This window comes from Ranitomeya imitator, chromosome 4 (assembly GCF_032444005.1).
Source record: "Ranitomeya imitator isolate aRanImi1 chromosome 4, aRanImi1.pri, whole genome shotgun sequence".
In the NCBI taxonomy this organism is placed as follows: Eukaryota; Metazoa; Chordata; class Amphibia; order Anura; family Dendrobatidae; genus Ranitomeya; species Ranitomeya imitator.
The window spans coordinates 286,457,966-286,478,982 of NC_091285.1; positions in this window are offsets into that span (position 1 = coordinate 286,457,966).

Genomic DNA, 21,017 nt, shown 5'->3' on the forward strand with positions numbered 1-21,017 from the left:
CCTTCTGGTGCTTCACAGGAATTTTTTGAATGTTTAAATATAAATGAACATTTAACTTTTTTTCACAAAAAATTTACTTCAGCTCCAATTTGTTTTATTTTACCAAGGGTAACAGGAGAAAATGGACCCCAAACATTGTTGTACAATTTGTCCTGAGTATGCCAATACCCCACATGTGGGGGCAAACCACTGTTTGGGCGCATGGCAGAGCTCGGAAGCGAAGGAGTGCCATTTGACTTTTCAATGCAAAATTGACTGGAATTGAGATGGGACGCCATGTTGCGTTTGGAGAGCCCCTGATGTGGCTAAACATTGAAACCCCCCACAAGTGACACCATTTTGGAAAGTAGACCCCCTAAGGAACTTATCTAGAGGTGTGGTGAGCACTTTGACCCACCAAGTGCTTCACAGAAGTTTATAATGTAGAACCGTAGAAATAAAAAATCATATTTTTTCACAAAAATTATCTTTTCGCCCCCAATTTTTTATTTTCCCAAGGGTAAGAGAAGAAATTGGACCCCAAAAGTTGTTGTACAATTTGTCCTGAGTACGCTGATAGCCCATATGTGGGGGTAAACCACTGTTTGGGCGGATGGGAGAGCTCGGAAGGGAAGGAGCGCCGTTTGACTTTTCAATGCAAAATTGACAGGAATTGAGATGGGACGCCATGTTGCGTTTGAAGAGCCACTGATGTGCCTAAACATTGAAACCCCCCACAAATGACACCATTTTGGAAAGTAGACCCCCTAAGGAACTTATCTAGAGGTGTGGTGAGCACTTTGACCCACCAAGTGCTTCACAGAAGTTTATAATGTAGAACCGTAAAAATAAAAAATCATATTTTTTTCACAAAAATTATCTTTTCGCCCCCAATTTTTTATTTTCCCAAGGGTAAGAGAAGAAATTGGACCCCAAAAGTTGTTGTACAATTTGTCCTGAGTACGCTGATAGCCCATATGTGGGGGTAAACCACTGTTTGGGCGGATGGGAGAGCTCGGAAGGGAAGGAGCGCCGTTTGACTTTTCAAAGCAAAATTGACAGGAATTGAGAGAGAACGCCATGTTGCGTTTGAAGAGCCACTGATGTGCCTAAACATTGAAACCCCCCACAAATGACACCATTTTGGAAAGTAGACCCCCTAAGGAACTTATCTAGAGGTGTGGTGAGCACTTTGACCCACCAAGTGCTTCACAGAAGTTTATAATGCAGAGCCGTAAAAATAAAACAAAAATTTTTTCCCACAAAAATTATTTTTTAGCCCCCAGTTTTGTATTTTCCCGAGGGTAACAGGAGAAATTCGACCCCACAATTTGTTGTCCAATTTGTCCTGAGTGCGCTGATACCCCATATGTGGGGGGGAACCACTGTTTGGGCGCATGGGAGGGCTCGGAAGGGAAGGAGCTCCATTTGGAATGAGGACTTAGATGGAATGGTCTGCAGGTGTCACATTGCATTTGCAGAGCCCCTAATGTACCTAAACAGTAGAAACCTCCCACAAATGACACCATTTTGGAAACTAGACCCCCTAAGGAACTCATCTAGATGTGTTGTGATAGCTTTGAACCCCCAAGTGTTTCACTACAGTTTGTAAAGCAGAGCCGTGAAAATTAAAAAAAAAAATCTTTCCCCCCAAAATTATTTTTTAGCCCCCAGTTTTGTATTTTCCCGAGGGTAAGAGGAGAAATTCGACCCCAAAAGTTGTTGTCCAATTTGTCTTGAGTACGCTGATACCCCATATGTTGGGGGAAACCACCGTTTGAGCGCATGGCAGAGCTCGGAAGGGAAGGAGCGCCATTTGGAATGCAGACTTAGATGGAATGGTCTGCAGACGTCACATTGCATTTGCAGAACCCCTAATGTACCTAAACAGTAGAAACCCCCCACAAGTGACCCCATATTGGAAACTAGACCCCCCAGGGAACTAATCTAGATGTGTTGTGAGAACTTTGAACCCCCAAGTGTTTCACTACAGTTTATAACGCAGAGCTGTGAAAATAAAAAATCTTTTTTTCCCACAAAAAATATGTTTTAGCCCCGAGTTTTGTATTTTCCCAAGGGTAACAAGAGAAATTGGACCCCAAAAGTTGTTGTCCTATTTGTCCTGAGTACGCTGATACCCCATATGTTGGGGTAAACCCCTGTTTGGGCACACGGGAGAGCTCGGAAGGGAAGAAGCACTGTTTTAATTTTTCAACGCAGAATTGGCTGGAATTGAGATCGGACGCCATGTCGCGTTTGGAGAGCCCCTGATGTGCCTAAACAGTGGAAACCCCACAATTATAACTGAAACCCTAATCCAAACACATCCCTAACCCTAATCCCAACAGTAACCCTAACCACACCTCTAACCCAGACACACCCCTAACCCTAATCCCAACCCTATTCCCAACCGTAAATGTAATCTAAACCCTAACTGTAACTTTAGCCCCAACCCAAACTGTAGCCCTAGCCCTAATCCTAACCCTAGCCCTAACCCTAGCCCTAACCCTAACCCTAGCCCTAGCCCTAGCCCTAACCCTAGCCCTAACCCTGGCCCTAACCCTAACCCTAGCCCTAACCCTAGCCCTAACCCTAGCCCTAACCCTAGCCCTAGCCCTAACCCTAGCCCTAACCCTAACCCTAGCCCTAACCCTAACCCTAGCCCTAACCCTAACCCTAGCCCTAACCCTAGCCCTAACCCTAACCCTAACCCTAACCCTAGCCCTAGCCCTAGCCCTAACCCTAGCCCTAACCCTAGCCCTAATGGGAAAATGGAAATAAATACATTTTTTTAATTTTTCCCTAACTAAGGGGGTGATGAAGGGGGGTTTGATTTACTTTTATAGCGTTTTTTTTAGCGGATTTTTATGATTGGCAGCCGTCACACACTGAAAGACGCTTTTTATTGCAAAAAATATTTTTTGCGTTACCACATTTTGAGAGCTATAATTTTTCTATATTTTGGTCCACAGAGTCATGTGAGGTCTTGTTTTTTGCGGGACGAGTTGACATTTTTATTGGTAACATTTTCGGGCACGTGACATTTTTTGATCGCTTTTTATTCCGATTTTTGTGAGGCAGAATGACCAAAAACCAGCTATTCATGAATTTCTTTTGGGGGAGGCGTTTATACCGTTCCGCGTTTGGTAAAATTGATAAAGCAGTTTTATTCTTCGGGTCAGTATGATTACAGCGACACCTCATTTATATCATTTTTTTATGTTTTGGCGCTTTTATACGATAAAAACTATTTTATAGAAAAAATAATTATTTTGGCATCGCTTTATTCTCAGGACTATAACTTTTTTATTTTTTTGCTGATGATGCTGTATGGTGGCTCGTTTTTTGCGGGACAAGATGACGTTTTTAGCGGTACCATGGTTATTTATATATGTCTTTTTGATCGCGTGTTATTCCACTTTTTGTTCGGCGGTATGATAATAAAGCGTTGTTTTTTGCCTCGTTTTTTTCTTTTTTTTTCTTACGGTGTTTACTGAAGTGGTTAACTAGTGGGCCAGTTTTATAGGTCGGGCCGTTACGGACGCGGCGATACTAAATATGTGTACTTTTATTGTTTTGTTTTTTTTATTTAGATAAAGAAATGTATTTATGGGAATAATATTTTTTTTTTTTTTCATTATTTTGGAATATTTTTTTAAATTTTTTTTTACACATTTGAAATTTTTTTTTTTAACTTTTTTACTTTGTCCCAGTGGGGGGACATCACAGATCGGTGATCTGACAGTTTGCACAGCACTCTGTCAGATCACCGATCTGATATCAGTGCAGGCTGCTTCACAGTGCCTGCTCTGAGCAGGCTTCTGTGAAGCCACCTCCCTCCCTGCAGGACCCGGATCCGCGGCCATCTTGGATCCGGGGCTCGAGCAGGGAGGGAGGGAGGTAAGACCCTCGCAGCAACGCGATCACATCGCGTTGCTGCGGGGGGCTCAAGGAAGCCCGCAGGGAGCCCCCTCCCTGCGCGGTGCTTCCCTGCACCGCCGGCACATCGCGATCATCTTTGATCGCGGTGTGTCAGGGGTTAATGTGCCAGGGGTGGTCCGTGACCGCTCCTGGCACATAGTGCCGGATGTCAGCTGCGATAGGCAGCTGACACCCGGCCGCGATCGGCGGCGCTCCCCCCGTGAGCGCCGCCGATCGCGCTGGACGTACTATCCCGTCCATGGTCATAGGGGCCCACCCCACATGGACGGGATAGTACGTCCGATGTCAGAAAGGGGTTAATACCTTCCTGATGCATTCACGTCAAAAGAGTTACATTTGTTTTCTAGAAAACTGATTAAAAAAAAATTACAGCATAAGGAGCAATTGATTAAACACAGAAATGACACCCCAGCATAGAGAATTATATATATTAAAAAAAATTTTTTTGTTATTTGTAAAAGGTATTCAAATTCCACCACAATGTCAGGAGGTCACCCTATGTGCACAATATAGTGAAACCACTAAAGAGAAGCTAAAAGAACCGTGCCCCAAACAGAATAAGGACCCCGACTATCTCAACAGGAAACATTTAAAATATATATATTTATTTATTTAGAAACAATAGAAGAACATTTAAAATGTATATCATATAAATATATCATATAAATATGTATATACAATACAATTGTATACGCATCAAATATATACTAAAATCAATTCATTATATGGCAGGTCACTCCATAATATATAGTATACCCAAAAGGACTCAGTAGATCTCAAAAAAACATGGATTACATATCAAAGCGCTTGTGTCAACAAGAATATACCGTATATACTAGAGTATAAGCCGACCCGAGTATAAGCCGACCCTCCTAATTTTGCCACAAAAAACTAGGAAAACTTATTGACTCGAGTATAAGCCTAGGGTAGGAAATGCAGCAGCTACCGGTGAATTTCAAAAATAAAAATAGATGCTCCATACCGTTCATTATTGCCCCATAAGATGCTCCACATAAAGCTGTGCCATATATAATGCTGCATACTGTTCATTATTGCCCCATAAGATGCTCCATATAAAGCTGTGCCACATATAATGCTCCATATCGTTCATTATTGCCCCATAGATGCTCCATATAAAGCTGTGCCACATATAATGCTCTGCACCGTTCATTATTGCCTCATAGATGCTCCATATAAAGCTGTGCCATATAGAATGCTCTGCACCGTTCATTATGGCCCCATAGATGCTCCATATAAAGCTATGCCATATAGAATGCTCTGCACCGTTCATTATGGCCCCATAGATGCTCCATAGAAAGCTGTGCCATATGGAATGCTCTGCACCGTTCATTATGGCCCCATAGATGCTCCATAGAAAGCTGTGCCATATACAATGCTCTGCACCATTCATTATGGCCCCATAGATGCGCCATAGAAATCTGTGCCATATAGAATGCTCTGCACCGTTCATTATGGCCCCATAGATGCTCCATAGAAATCTGTGCCATATAGAATGCTCTGCACCGTTCATTATGGCCCCATAGATGCTCCATAGAAATCCGTGCCATTTAGAATGCTTTGCACCGTTCATTATGGCCCCATAGATGCTCCATACAAAGCTGTGCCATATAGAATGCTCTGCACCGTTCATTATGGCCCCATAGATGCTCCATATAAAGCTGTGCCATATATAATGCTGCTGCTGCTGCAATAAAAAAAAAAATCACATACTCACCTCTCTTTGCTCAGGACGCCGGCGCTTTCAATATTTACCTGCTCCTCGTGCGGCTCCGTCTCAAGCACTGACGCTCAGCAGAGGGCGCGCTCTGACTACGTCACCGCGCCCTCTGACCTGAGCGTCACAGCCAGAGGACGCTGGAGACGGAGCCGCACCGGAACAAGGAGCGGTAAATATCGCGCAGCGCTCCCCTCCCCGTATACTTACCTGCTCCCGGTGTGGTCTGTTATGAACTGGTGATTCAGAACCACAATGGACCTGGTGGTTAAGAGCACTGAAAATGACCTGATAGTTACTAATAACATAGGACGAGCTCTGAGACGTGGGAACTCTGCTGACCGCAATCCCTAATCCTATCACACCACACTAGAGGTAGCCGTGGAGCGCTCCTGACCAGACCTAGGCGCCTCGGGCACAGCCTGAGAAACTAGCTAGCCCTGAAGATAGAAAAATAAGCCTACCTTGCCTCAGAGAAATTCCCCAAAGGAAAAGGCAGCCCCCCACATATAATGACTGTGAGTAAAGATGAAAATACAAACACAGAGATGAAATAGATTTTAGCAAAGTGAGGCCCGACTTACTGAATAGACCGAGGATAGGAAAGATAGCTTTGCGGTCAGCACAAAAACCTACAAACAACCACGCAGAGGGCGCAAAAAGACCCTCCGCACCGACTAACGGTACGGAGGTGCTCCCTCTGCGTCCCAGAGCTTCCAGCAAGCAAGACAAACCAATATAGCAAGCTGGACAGAAAAAATAGCAAACAAAAGTAACACAAGCAGAACTTAGCTTATGCAGGGCAGACAGGCCACAAGAACGATCCAGGAGAGAGCAAGACCAATACTGGAACATTGACTGGAGGCCAGGAACAAAGGACTAGGTGGAGTTAAATAGAGCAGCACCTAACGACTTAACCTCGTCACCTGAGGAAGGAAACTCAGAAGCCGCAGCCCCACTCACATCCACCAAAGGAAGCTCATGGACAGAACCAGCCGAAGTACCACTCATGACCACAGGAGGGAGCCTGACCACAGAATTCACAACAGTGGTCCCTGCACGTCCCTGCTTCTTCCACCGCTGCATCTTCTTCCTGTACTGACCGGTCACAGTTACCAATCATTACAGTCATGAATATGTGGCTCCACCTCTCTGGGAGGTGGAGCTGCATATTCATGACTGTAATGAGCGGTACCATGTGACCACTCAATACAGGAAGAATCTGCAGCGCTGGAAGAAGCAGGGACGTCCAGGGACCGCGCCGGGAGTAGGTAAGTATAACTAGACAGCCCCCGCTCCCCCTCCCCTGCCGACCCCTGGGTATGACTCGAGTATAAGCCGAGAGGGGGACTTTCAGCCCCCAAAAATGGGCTGAAAATCTCGGCTTATACTCGAGTATATACGGTATATATAATAAAAAGTGCATATAATGTGCATGTCACCACATGAGCTTAAACATATTGGGGACACAATAAAAGTGCATGCATGAAAGTAAAGTGCAATGTTATGGTGCTATATATGGAGATAATCAAGAGTCACTTACTTATAAGGATGGGGGAATTAATTCTGGGACCACCAAAGTTTGTTATCGCGCACCCCAACGCGCGTTTCGGAAGCACTGTTCCTTCCGATCTAGTGGCAGGTAAGGAAGAGACATTGCAGGAAACCGAATTAGGACGTAGGCCCAAAGTAGGGTTGTAGGTCTCAGACTTGTAATGGAGTGCATGAGCTGACAAACATTTCCTCAATAGGGGGTACCTTTTTTAATGAAGAAACTAGTGCCATCACAACCCCCTTGCCCAAAATTCAGTGGCCTATAATAGTACATAAGACATTAACCCTGGTGATCTAGTGGCAGCTAAGGAAGAGACATTGCAGGAAACCGAGTTAAGTAGTAGGCCCAATGTAGGGATATGGGTCTCTGAGACTTGTAATGGAGTGCATGAGCTGACAAACAATTCCCCAATAGGGGTAACTTTTTAAAAAATATACTATTGTCATCACAGACCCTCTTGCCAAACATTCACCAGCCTATGACAGTATAGAACACGTTCACCCAGCTCATGTAGTCGGAGATAAGGAAAAGACAATGCAGAAAACCGAGTTAAGAAGTAGTCCCAATGTAGGGTTGTGGGTCTCTGAGACATGTAATGGAGTGCATGAGCTGACAAACAATTCCTCAATAAGGGGTACCTTTTTTTAATAAAGAAACTAGTGCCATCACAACCCCCTTGCCCAAAATTCAGTGGCCTATAACAGGACAGAGCAAGTTAACCTTGATGATTTAATGGCAGGTAAGGAAGAGAAATTGCAGAAAACAGAGTTAAGAAGTAGGCCCAATGTAGGGGCATGGGTCTCTGAGACTTGTAATGGAGTGCATGACCTGACAAACAGTTCCCCAAGGGAGGGTACCTTTTTTAATAAGTAAACTAGTGCCATCTCAACCCCCTTGCCCAAAATTCAATGGCCTATAACAGTACAGAGCACGTTAACCCTGGTGATGTAGTGGCAGGTAAGGAAGAGAAATTGCAGAAAACAGAGTTAAGAAGTAGGCCCAATGTAGGGGCATGGGTCTCTGAGACTTGTAATGGAGTGCATGACCTGACAAACAGTTCCCCAAGGGAGGGTACCTTTTTTAATAAGTAAACTAGTGCCATCTCAACCCCCTTGCCCAAAATTCAATGGCCTATAACAGCACAGAGCACGTTAACCCTGGTGATCTAGTGATTCTGGATGATGAGGATGAGGATAAGGAGGAAGATAAGAACAAACAGAACAAATCTGGAAGCGTATACCCATGTGTGGTTGTGAATAGGTGCATGAGAATGCAGCTCCCCAAAAAAGAGAATGTAATAGTGTTAGCAGCGGGTTAATCAGCGTGATGTCCACAACGAGCAACAGAGAATGTTCATTTATTAAGAATTAAGAACATCCAGCTTACAACATGAGAACAGGATCAATCTGGTTTCTGAGAGAGAGAGAGAGAGAGCTGCTGTGACCTTCAGCTTCAGCTGCACACACAAGAATGTGCTCACAAAGAAAAAGGGGAGGAGGAACTTCCGGCCTGTAAATGAGGACTCCTTTTTTTTTTTTTTTTTAACTTTGTTGACATGTGAACAATATGCATGCAGATATATAAATCACATCATATTAAACAAACAATAGTTGTTGCAATACATACAGATCAATATGCATTAGGCCAACACCCCCACTCAACAACTACTTATTCTGTCAGTCCCATAGTGGTTCTCAATTCTTGGAACCTAGGTCGTGGCAATGGCTTGGTCAAAACATCAGCTAACATTTTATCAGTTTCACAATAAACTAATTGAATTACGCCACGATCTATTAAATCACGTAGATGAGGACATCTGACGTCGATGTGCTTAGTTCTAGCACTGATCTTTTCACTGCATGCAAGTTAAATGCATCCTTGGTTGTCCTCATATATCACCGTTGGCTGAGTTAACGGTTTACCAAGATCATCCATCAGTTGTCTTAGCCAAATGATCTCCTGACTTGCATAGGCTGCGGATACATACTCAGCTTCTGTAGATGACAAAGCAACAGATACTTGTTTTCTACTAGACCAGGAGATTGAACTTTCTCCAAGTTTAAATACGTATCCGCTTGTGGATTTACGATCTTGCGAATCACCAGCCCAATCTGAGTCAACATAGCCGGTGAGTTTTAGATTTCCTGCTGCAGATAATTTTAAATTTACACCTTGTGTCCCCTTTAAATATTGGAGAACTCTTTTAACGGCATTCCAGTCTTTTTAGCGCGGTTTCTCCACATATCTGCACAATATTCCAACTGCTGTTGTAATATCCGGTCAAGTCATAGTTGATATATATAGAAGTGCCCCCACTGCCTGTTGATATTTCTCGTTGTTAGGCAACAGGTCATCTTCTTCCAGTTTCAGTTAGGATGATTCCATTGGCGTTGATACACCTTTGGCCTCCGTCATTCCGAACTGATCCAAAATTGAATTAATCTTTGCACTTTGATTTAAAAGAAAACTTCCATCTTCCTCTCTCTGGATGTGGATTCCTAGATAATATATGTCACATTTCCTAGGTCTTTCGTTTCAAAATGCTGGTTCAAAATTTTAGTAATTTTCCCAATTTCAGCTTCTTCTTGATGAACTACAATTACATCGTCCACATATAAGAGAATATACATCCATTTTCCATCTGTATATCTCGTGTACAGGCATGGATCCGCTTGACCTCTTTTAAATCCTTCTTCTAACAAGACTTTGTTCATTTTAGTGTTCCATGCTCTCGCCAATTGCTTAAGACCATAAAGAGATTTTTGTAGTTTGCAAACAAGATTCTGTTCACCTTCCTTTACATAACCTTCAGGTTGAGTCATGTATAAGTCCTACTCAATGTCACCATTTAAAAATGCAGTTTTGATATCCAAATGTCTGACAAACATACTTTGTACTGCAGCTACCGCCAACAATGCTCTAAATGTTGTCTGCTTAGCGACCGGGGAAAAAGTAGCATCATGGTCTTCGCCATATTTTTGAGAATATCCTTTTGTGACCAACCTCGCTTTAAATCTGTGGACTTTACCTTCAGAATCATATTTGGTTTTAAATACCCATTTGCACTTAATTGCCTTTTTATCCTGTGGTAACTTAGTGAGTTTCCAAGTTTGAAGTTGATGAAGCGAGTTCATTTCTTCATTCGCGGCTTTGATCCACTTTGTTCTTTCATGGGCGGCTAGTTTCTGCATTTCATCCCATGACTGTGGTTCTGACTCAGGCAGTGTCTTCACAATGTAGGATAAACATTTAGCTGGTATTCCTTTGTTTGATCTTAAGGACCGTCTAATTTCAGGTTCACTTAGGCCTTTTGTTGTTCCTTCAGTGGTTGAAGAGTCCAGCCAGACTTCTACATTCTTTTCTTCGTTGTCTTGTAATTGTGATTGAGATTGTTGTTGTTGCTTCATCTGGACTACTGGCATAATGTCATAAAACTTGGGTGACACGAAGTTTTCATCAAACACTACATCTTTACTTATTGTGACTTTGTTTGTCTCTGGGTGTAAAATTCTATAACCTTTCTGAGTTTCACTGTAGCCTACCAGGATGCCTTCCTTGGCATGAGATTCCCACTTAGTTCGTTTTTTTTTTTGGGAACATGTGCAAATGCTTTACTTCCGAAAATCCATATATGTTGTAGTTTTGGTTTTGTACCATTCCATTGCTCAAATGGAGTTTTCTCTGTCACTTTACTTGGTAGTCTGTTCTGAAGATAACAAGCCGTCATAATAGCTTCGCCCCAATATACTGTAGGCAAATTTGCATCAAATAACATACTCCTTGCGCTTTCACAGAGTGTCCGGTTCCTTCTTTCTGCTACACCATTTTGCTCAGGGTTGTATGGTACAGTAGTTTGAAATATGATTCCATTTTTCTTTAAAATGCTCTGTGTTTCATTACTTGTATACTCCGTTCCATTATCTGCACGTAAAGTTTTTGGCATTCTTCCAAACTTGTTGTGTACTTCAGCTAGATATATTCCAAGTTTCTCTGGAACTTCATTTTTGCTGTGAAGTAAATAGACAACTGTATATCTTGAATTGTCATCAATAAATGTTAAAAAATATCTCTTCTTTCCAGGGGTCTGAGTACGCATTGGACCACAGATATCCATGTGTACTAAATCAAGTGGTTGTTCTGTTCTTGTAGTACTTTTCTTAGGAAAGGCCTTTCTGGACATTTTCCCTTTGATACAGCTGGAACAACTCATTGTCTGATTACATGAATCAATTGTAATATTATCAGCTAATTGTTCTTGAAATAAATTTCTTATTGCTTCTGAGTCTCTATGCGCAAGCCGCATGTGCCATGCAATAATACAGTTCTTGTGCAGTTCTTGCTTAGCTGTGCATACACACTCTTTACATTTCAACTGATACAGTTCATCTCTGATTTTTCCTTTTGCTAATGTGTGACCCTCCTTTGAGATGATGCAGCTATCTTCCTTAAATGTAACTTCATTACCTTGTTTTGTAAGCTTTTTCACAGATAATAGATTACTTTCAAGACTAGGCACATATAGTACATCTTTTACATGGATCCTTCTACTTTGTGTTGCAGAGATGTTACAATCAATATAACCGTCTCCTATGCCTTCTGAGTTCATGCACTGACAGTTTGCCATTATCACTTTCTCTGACTTATTTTGGTTAAGCTTAGTAAAGAAGTCTCTGTCATTGGTCATGTGACTGGTTGCACCAGAATCTATACACCACGCATGCTTTGATTTAAATGCATTGACTAATGTGAATGCAGCTTCAGTATTTGCCGAATTTGTTTCCAGATACAGCACTCTTAACTCTCTGTTGGCTGTTTTGCTTTTTCAGCTGATTCATTTTAGCTTTCCAGACTCTGCATTCAGCTTTTAAATGACCTGGCTTCTTGCATACAAAACATTCACGTGTCTCTTTAAGGTGGTTTCTGCTGGTGGGCACATCATGTGTTTGTAAAGCAGTTTCCTTGCTACATATCTTGCTGCTCACATTTTCTGCCTTTCTCTTATATTCATCTACAAGCTTTCCTCTGACGTATTCCAATGTCAGCTCATCATCTGGGCGTGCATCTAGTGCAGTTACAAGCGTGTCATAGCTTTCTGGGAGACCACTAAGTAATAGTGCTGCTACATGGAAGTCCTTCATATCTTCCCCAATGCCCCGCAGGCGCTCTACGGTCTCCAGAGTATTTCTAATGTAGTCCTGCATGTCCTGGTCATTGTGTAGCTTAGACTGATACAGCTTTCTCACTAGATAGAGTTTATTACTTAAATTTATTCTCTTATGTACTTTCTGCAACTGCTCCCACATTTCCTTTGCAGATTCACACTTACACACATGCACAATCTGATCATCCTCTTTACCGAGTGATATGGTGCTCAATGCTTTCTGATCCATTTCTAGCCATTCCAGTGGTACTGGGTCAGGCTTAGGGTCCTGAGTGTATTTCCACGTACCTTCTCTTATCAGCAGCATCTTCAACTTGAATTTCCAGGATTAGTAGTTCTGGTTATTCAGGCTTGGCACTTTACAGTTGAGTTGCTGCTGGCGGCCATTTTACTTCTTCTCAGTTTGCTGTTGTCTTTCTATCTCTGTGCTCTGGAGGTTTGGGATTGCTTTGACTTCTGGGCCCATAACCTGTTAGCAGCGGGTTAATCAGCGTGATGTCCACAATGAGCAACAGAGAATGTTCATTTATTAAGAATTAAGGACATCCAGCTTACAACATGAGAACAGGATCAATCTGGTTTCTGAGAGAGAGAGAGAGAGAGCTGCTGTGACCTTCAGCTTCAGCTGCACAACAAAAATGTGCTCACAAAGAAAAAAGGGGAGGAGGAACATCCGGCCTGTAAATGAGGACTCTTTTTTTTTTTTAACTTTGTTGACATGTGAACAATATGCATGCAGATATATAAATCACATCATATTAAACAAACAATAGTTGTTGCAATACATAGAGATCAATATCCATTAGGCCAACAAATAGAGGTTATGTTTTGCTGTTTTCACTTGGTGGTGTACAGAAGTCTTTCCCAATCCATCCCTTGTTCATTTTTATAAGAGTCAGCCTGTCAGCATTTTCACTTGACAGGCGGATGTGCTTATCTGTTATAATTCCACCAGCAGCACTAAAAACCCGCTCGTACAGAACGCTAGCAGCAGGGCATGCCAGGACCTCCACTCAGTAGAGAGCCAACTCATGCCACGTGTCATGCTTGGATGCCCAATAATTAAAAGGCACAAAGGAATCCCAGAAGACGTTTGTACGATCTGCAAGGTATTCCCTCAGCATCTTCCCAAACTTTGCACTTCTTGTGACAGCACCCCTTGCCTCTGCCCCATCACCATGGGAGGGTCTGAGAAAACTGTCCCAGAACTTTGCTATTGTTCCCCTGCCTGAGCTGGATTGTACTTCTGTCTCTCTCGCTTGGACTCCTTGGTTGTACAACATACTCTGATGTCTGCTGCCCGCATTCTCACATGGGAATTTTCTAAGCAATTCAGCTACAAGAGCCCTGTATTGCTGCACCATTTTAGTACACCTGTCTGTCTCTGGCAGAAGAGATTGAAAGTTCTCCTTGTAGCATGGGTCTAGAAGTGTCACCAACCAGTAATTAGTGTCACCAAAAATGTTTATAATGCGACGGCCACGTGAAACGCAACGCAGCATAAAGTCAGCCATGCGTGCCAGACTGCTAACAGGCAAGACTTCCATGTCCTCACCAACAGGACGATTGACCATGCTGTTCTCCTCCTCCTCATCCTCCTCCTCCTCCCTGTCCTCAGGCCATGACCGCTGAACAGACATGATATGACAGCTGTGCTTGTAGTACCGTCTATAGTGCATGAAAGTATCTCCTGTTATTCCTCCTCCTCCTCCTCATTGCCTACCAATCCACGTTGGGAAGCAATGAGGCCGGGCTGAGTGTAATCCCCCTGTATGGTTCATTGATCCATGTCCTCATGCACTGTCTGCAATGCATCCTCTTTAATTGTGAGCAGAGAGGTTTTCAGAATTCTGAGAAGCGGGATGGTGATGACGCTAATTATGGCGTCATCGCCACTCACCATCTTGGTGCAGTCCTCAAAGTTTTGTAGGATGGTACATATGTCTGACATCCATGTCCACTCCTGAGGTCTTATGTGTGGAGTCTGAACTCAATATCAACGGCCTTGTTGAGGTTGGTACTCAACAACTGCCTTCTTGTGCTCACAAATCCTTTCCAATATATGGAGCATAGTGTTCCAGTGCGTGGGGACATAACACACCATTCGGTGAGCCAGAAGCTGCAAACGCTGCTGAAGCATGGCAAGTGCGGCTGAAGCTGTAGCTGACTTTCTAAAATGGGCAGACAGATGGCGTACTTTCACTAGCAGATCCGACAGCTCCGGGTAGCTTTTCAGAAAACATTGAACCATGAGGTTAAGCACATGGGCCAAGCAATGTATGTCTTCATTATACCAAGAAACAGAAAGATGATCGGCACAGAGCTTCACTATAGCGCAATTGGAGATTCGCTTAAACGATCTGTTTCAGAAGGACAGATGAGGTCTCCCTTACTGTGAGCTGCGGGTGGTGCTATGCAATCGTCAGAGTTTTGTACAAGACCATATAATGAGAAGAAAAATGATGCAGCACTCACCCTTGCGCTTCTTCCAAGTGTGCCGGACGACGGCCGTTTCGCATGGACCCATAGAGGCGCCGTAGCGCGAAACGGCCGTCGTCCGGTCTCTCCTCACTCCCGCTCCCTCACAGATCACTGCGTATGCCGGTTAATACTATGTATAGTATGTTTTGCTGAATAAAGAGCACACTTGGAAGAAGCGCAAGGGTGAGTGCTGCATCATTTTTCTTCTCATTATATGGTCAAGCAATGTATGTGTTTGAGCTCACCTTGCCTAAGAGCAGCCACCAAGTTCCGGCCATTGTCACATACGACCATCCCTGGTAGGTTCAGCAGTGTCATTCAAATATCTGACATCTCTTTCAGCGCAGTCCACTACTCTTCAGCATTGTGCGGTTTGTCAAGTATGCAGATCAGCTTCAGCACAGCCTGTTGCCGCTTGGCTGAGGCAGTGCTGCAGTGCTTACTAAATACTAGTGGTGGAATCCAACTTTCTTAACATATATATCAACTTGGATAAAAAGTAACCTTTAATATAACTGTTAAAATCAGCAAATATCACATATAACCAAAAAATGAAAAAAAGTGCAAGGTGCAAAAAACAGACAACAGTCAAAATACACCGAGATACATCCTAGGCGAATAGAGTGACACTGTATGACACTCTTCTCTCTTGCTCTGGTTAGATCCTAGAAAATAACCCCCCTTTTTTTCAAAAACACAAATTGGTAGTGTACGGGGTGTATGTGCGCTCTGTAAGGACCAGACAATAATGGTGGGTACTTGAATCACACCCCCCAAGTTTATGCTATCTCGATGTATGAAAATGGTCAAAAACACTCACTATTACATAAAATGGATGTATACCATAGAGCCAAATTGTTTATCAATGAGTGCGACCTTTTATGGCTGGAGGACCTTACATCTTCTCTTTGGTCCAACAACCCTCCACAAATAAGACCCTCTCATCTGGCCACCACCGGGGTCCGGAAAAGGAAGAAACCAGGGTCAACAATGTCACATGTGCCAAATGTTAGGATGGTACAACTTAAGGTACCTTCACACTAAACAACTTCACAACGATATCGCTAGCGTTCCGTGACGTTGCAGCGTCCTGGCTAGCGATATCGTTGTGTTTGACACGCAGCAGCGATCAGGCCCCTGCTGTGCCATCGTTGGTCGCTGCAGAAAGTCCAGAACTTTATTTCGTCGCTGGACTCCCTGCAGACATCGCTGAATCGGCGTGTGTGATGCCGATTCAGCGATGTCTTCACTGGTAACCAGGGTAAACATCGGGTTACTAAGCGCAGGGCCGCGCTTAGTAACCCGATGTTTACCATGGTTACCAGCGTAAAAGTAAAAAAAACAAACATTACATACTTACCTTCAGCTGTCTGTCCCCGGCGCTGTGCTTCTCTGCACTCCTCCTGCATCCTGTGTCAGCGACGGCCAGCCGGAAAGCAGAGTGGTGACGTCACCGCTCTGCTTTTCGGCCGCTGTGCTCACAGTGAGTGCAGGAAAGCAGAGCGCCGGGGACAGACAGCTGAAGGTAAGTATGTAGTGTTTGTTTTTTTTACTTTTACGATGGTAACCAGGGTAAACATCGGGTTACTAAGCGCGGCCCTGCGCTTAGTAACCCGATGTTTACCCTGGTTACCGGCATCGTTGGTCGCTGGAGAGCTGTCTGTGTGACAGCTCTCCAGTGACCAAACAGCGACGCTACAGCGATCGACATCGTTGTCGGTATCGCTGCAGCGTCGCTTAGTGTGAAGGTACCTTTAGTAATGCCACTATTTCAGAGTCTATACATGTGAAGAAACCAGATTGTATCTTAATTACCCAGACAGCTACGTTTTTGCATAAACAAAAGAACTGTTTTTTTTATCTGTATATTGGCTTGTGAATTTAAGTGTTTATGTTTGGTGGGTCAAAAAGACAGACTGCCCACTGATATACTATCTAACATACTGTGTAAAGGTACCTTCACACTCAGCGACGCTGCAGCGATACCGACAACGATGTCGATCGCTGCAGCGTCGCTGTTTGGTCGCTGGAGAGCTGTCAAACAGACAGCTCTCCAGCGACCAACGATGCCGAGGTCCCCGGGTAACCAGGGTAAACATCGGGTTACTAAGCGCAGGGCCGCGCTTAGTAACCCGATGTTTACCCTGGTTACCAGCGTGAAAGTAAAAAAAATAAACAGTACATACTTACCTACCGCTGTCTGTCCCCGGCGCTGTGCTTCTCTGCACTCCTCTTGCACTGACTGTGAGCACAGCGGCCGGAAAGCAGAGCGGTGACGTCACCGCTCTGCTTTCCGGCTGACCGACGCTGACAGCCAGTGCGGGGACAGACAGCGGTAGGTAAGTATGTACTGTTTTTTTTTTTTTACTTTTACGCTGGTAACCAGGGTAAACATCGGGTTACTAAGCGCGGCCCTGTGCTTAGTAACCCGATGTTTACCCTGGTTACCAGTGAAGACATCGCTGGATCGGTGTCACACACGCCGATCCAGCGATGTCTGCAGGGAGTCCAGCGACGAAAGTTCTGGACTTTCCTCAGCGACCAACGATCTCCCAGCAGGTGCCTGATCGTTGGTCGCTGTCACACATAACGATTTCCTTAACGATATCGTTGCTACGTCACAAAAAGCAACGATATCGTTAACGATATCGTTAAGTGTGAAGGTACCTTAAGTCTGTAATAGTGACTGTACATTGAGTGGGTTAAGCTTTGTTTAGTGATGTGTGCTTATATGCTAATAGTGCTACTTAATCCCATCACCATTGTTTGCCATATCTTGATGTTGAACTAAAGGACACTGGGTAGTTCCAAAAATAGCTTACAGGCCTTGGGTATAAATTGACTCAGAGATCACATCCTGGGAGACTGAAGTAACACAGAGCCACCAGCCAGACATTCTGCAAACCACCCTACAGACAAGAGAACGGACTGCAGCCAATTCATCATGGCACCATCACGAGGGACACTGATCTATGATTCTATAGGACACAACCTAGGGGTTTTCGGCTCCGGTTGGAAGGACACAGATGGAGTAGCGACCCTGAGAGCTCTGACAACTGTCAACTGGCTCTGAACCTTGTATGGACTCTATGGACAGTTCTTGGTCATCTCCCTATGCTTGTCGCTGCCCCTTCTCTGTGCGTTCATCCACAGATGGAGTAGCGACCCTGGAAGCTCTGATATCATGTCAACTGGCTTTGGACCTTGTATAAACTCTATGGACAGTTCTTGGTCATCTCCCTATGCTTGTTGTTGCCCCTTCTCTGTGCGTTCATCCACAGTTGGAGTAGCGACCCTGGGAGTTCTGATATCATGTCAACTGGCTTTGGACCTTGTATGGACTCTATGGACAGTTCTTGGTCATCTCCCTATGCTTGTCGTTACCCCTTCTCTGTGCGTTCATCCACAGATGGAGTAGCTCTGACATCATGTCATACTGGAAACACGTGGAGATGCAGTGATATTTTATATGCGCCCATGTACCCATACAATTCCAGGCATGTTGGGAATGCTCTGTTTGCTATTGTGTGCTGTGGTTCAATAAAGTATTGCCGCCCTGTTTTTCCTTAACCCTGTGTTGTCTGTGTAGTGTATTGCCCACTGGGAGATAGAGCGGGCGTTCAGTGGTATGACCCGTGGTCCATGCAGTCTTGCTAAAGACAGCCGGGCCAGCGGACAAGAGCACCCACTGACCCCGCTTCTCCGTAACAATACATACTCATAAATTGGCTACCATCTTCTCCCTTGTTTTAAACCATTTATATCTAGGGGGCTGACACAAGAAACAGTAAGCATCTTAGGCAAATTGGAAAGATCTCACCCGCATTAATGTCACTACGGACATAACCTTCATCTGGATGTGCTGGTGGACCACTTCAAAAGCCCCCTCCCAACGCGTTTCGCTACTGCTTTTCAGGGGATATAGTGAGGTCAAACATACTCATGCCGTTAAACAGATGCTGTCATAATGTGCAGGAGGAGGTGCAGGAGCTGTAGACTGTGGGGGCAACCCTGATTGATGTAGGGCCCGCAATCCTCGGCGTTGGGAGGATGTGCTCCATCCCAAGGTCCGACTGGGTCCCGGCTTCCACTATGTTAACCCAGTGTGCCGTCAATGAGATGTGCCATCCCTGGCACAAGCACTTGTCCACGTGTCCGTGGTTAGGTGGACTTTCCCTGTTATAGCATTGTTGAGGGCACGGGTAATGTTGTTGGACACATGCTGGTGTAATGCCGGTACGGCACACCGGGAGAAATAGTGGTGACTGGGGACCGAGTACCTTGAGACAGCCGCCAACATCAGGTTGCGGAAAGATTCCGTCTCAATGAGCCTAAAAGGCAACATTTCAAGTGCAAGCAGAAGAGAAATGTTAGAATTTAGGACTGTGGCCTGTGGGGCATTGGCTGGGTATTTACGCTTGTGTTCCAATGACTGGGGTATAGACAACTGAAGTCTGTGCTGGGTCAAGGACATGGACGGGCTTGATGATGGTGCTGCTTGACTGTGGGCACCAACAGGTGCAGGGCTAGAGGCATCTTCACATGCATGGTGGACTGGGGGTTGGCTTCTATGCAAAACAGTGGAAGAAGCAGTGGTGTTACCTGCAGACAGTGTTCCTGAAGCCTGGGGTTCGGCCCACAAAGGTGCTTTGCTGCCATGTGCCTGTTTATGCTGGTGGTGGTCAGGCTGGTAGTTTTGCTACCCCTGCTGATGCGGGCATGGCAGGTACTGCAAATGGCCTGTTTGGGGTTATCGGCAGAGTCTTTAAAAAATAACCAGACTCGGGAAGATCTAACAGTTGGAATGGCAACTTCCCTCATGTTGGTGTTACGAGGATCGGATGCATGCCTTCTGTCTGTGGCCACCACACTGCTTCTTCCTGCCTGTTGGGGTGATATGCCTCCTTCTCCATGTGTGCTGCTGTCCTCGCTCTGCATGTCCTCCTGCCAGGTTGGGTCAGTCACTGTGTCATCCACCACCTCGTCTTCCACATCCGCACCCTGCTCCTCCTCCTGACTTTCTGGCAATTGTGCCTCATCATCATCCACCTCTTCTGACACTTTCCCACCATTGCCTTCATGTGACCGTGGCTAATCAAAGCTTTGGGCTTCGCTACATGCAATCTCATCTGGACCCACTTCAAGTTGACCGGCCGAGAGTACAGAATCTTGAAAGGGAAAACTGAACAGCTCTTCGGAGTGTCCAAGTGTCGGATCAGTTGTCTCAGGGCATTCGGCATGGTGGGAGGAAGGAGGATCAGGGTGAGGAATATCCAGGCCACCCTCACGGCTACTCAGACTTGACCGTGTGGAAGACATGGTGGTGGCTAAGTAACTGGAAGCATTATCTGCTATCCAACCAACAACCATTTCACACTGCTCTGGCTTCAATAGTGGTGTTCTTCGGTCCCTTAGAAACTGGGACAGGAAGGTCGAGCAAGGAGATGTGCGTCTTTGTTGTGGCCCAATTTCACCTTGTCCACGGCCTCGTCCTCTGCATGCACCATCAGCATCATGTCCACTTCCCCGTCCCTTGCCCCTTGCCCATTTTAAATGGACTACTGCACTATTTCAAAAGTTCAACACAAATGTATTGATTTTGAGCTAAATTATATCTGACCAGTATGCCTGCAAAGCTACGATTTTTCAAACACAAACACCAGGCCTCAGCCTGACATAACAGACTGTATTAAAAATGTTTTAGGGTTTTGTAGAATTTTTTAAATAATTAAAAAAAAAAAAAGACTGGAACAAGGATAGCACTATGAAACTTATGCCTGTCAGGCTACGATTTTTCCACCACAGATACAGCAGGCCTCAGCCTGACATAACAGACTGTATTACAATTTTTTTAGTGTTTTGTTGAATTTAAAAAAAAAAAAAAAAAAAGAGTGGAACAAGGCTAGCAGACAGACCTATGAAACTTATGCCTGTCAAGCTACGATTTTTCCAACACAGATACAACAGGCCTCAGCCTGACATAACAGACTGTATTAAATTTGTTTTTGCTTTTGGCTGAATTAAAAAAAAAACAACAGTGGCACAAGGCTAGCACACAGAACTATGCTACGTATGCCTGCGGAAATACGATTTTTCAAAAACAGAAACACCAGCCCTCAGCCTGACAGAAACAGACTGTATTACATTTTTTTTTGCTTTTCACT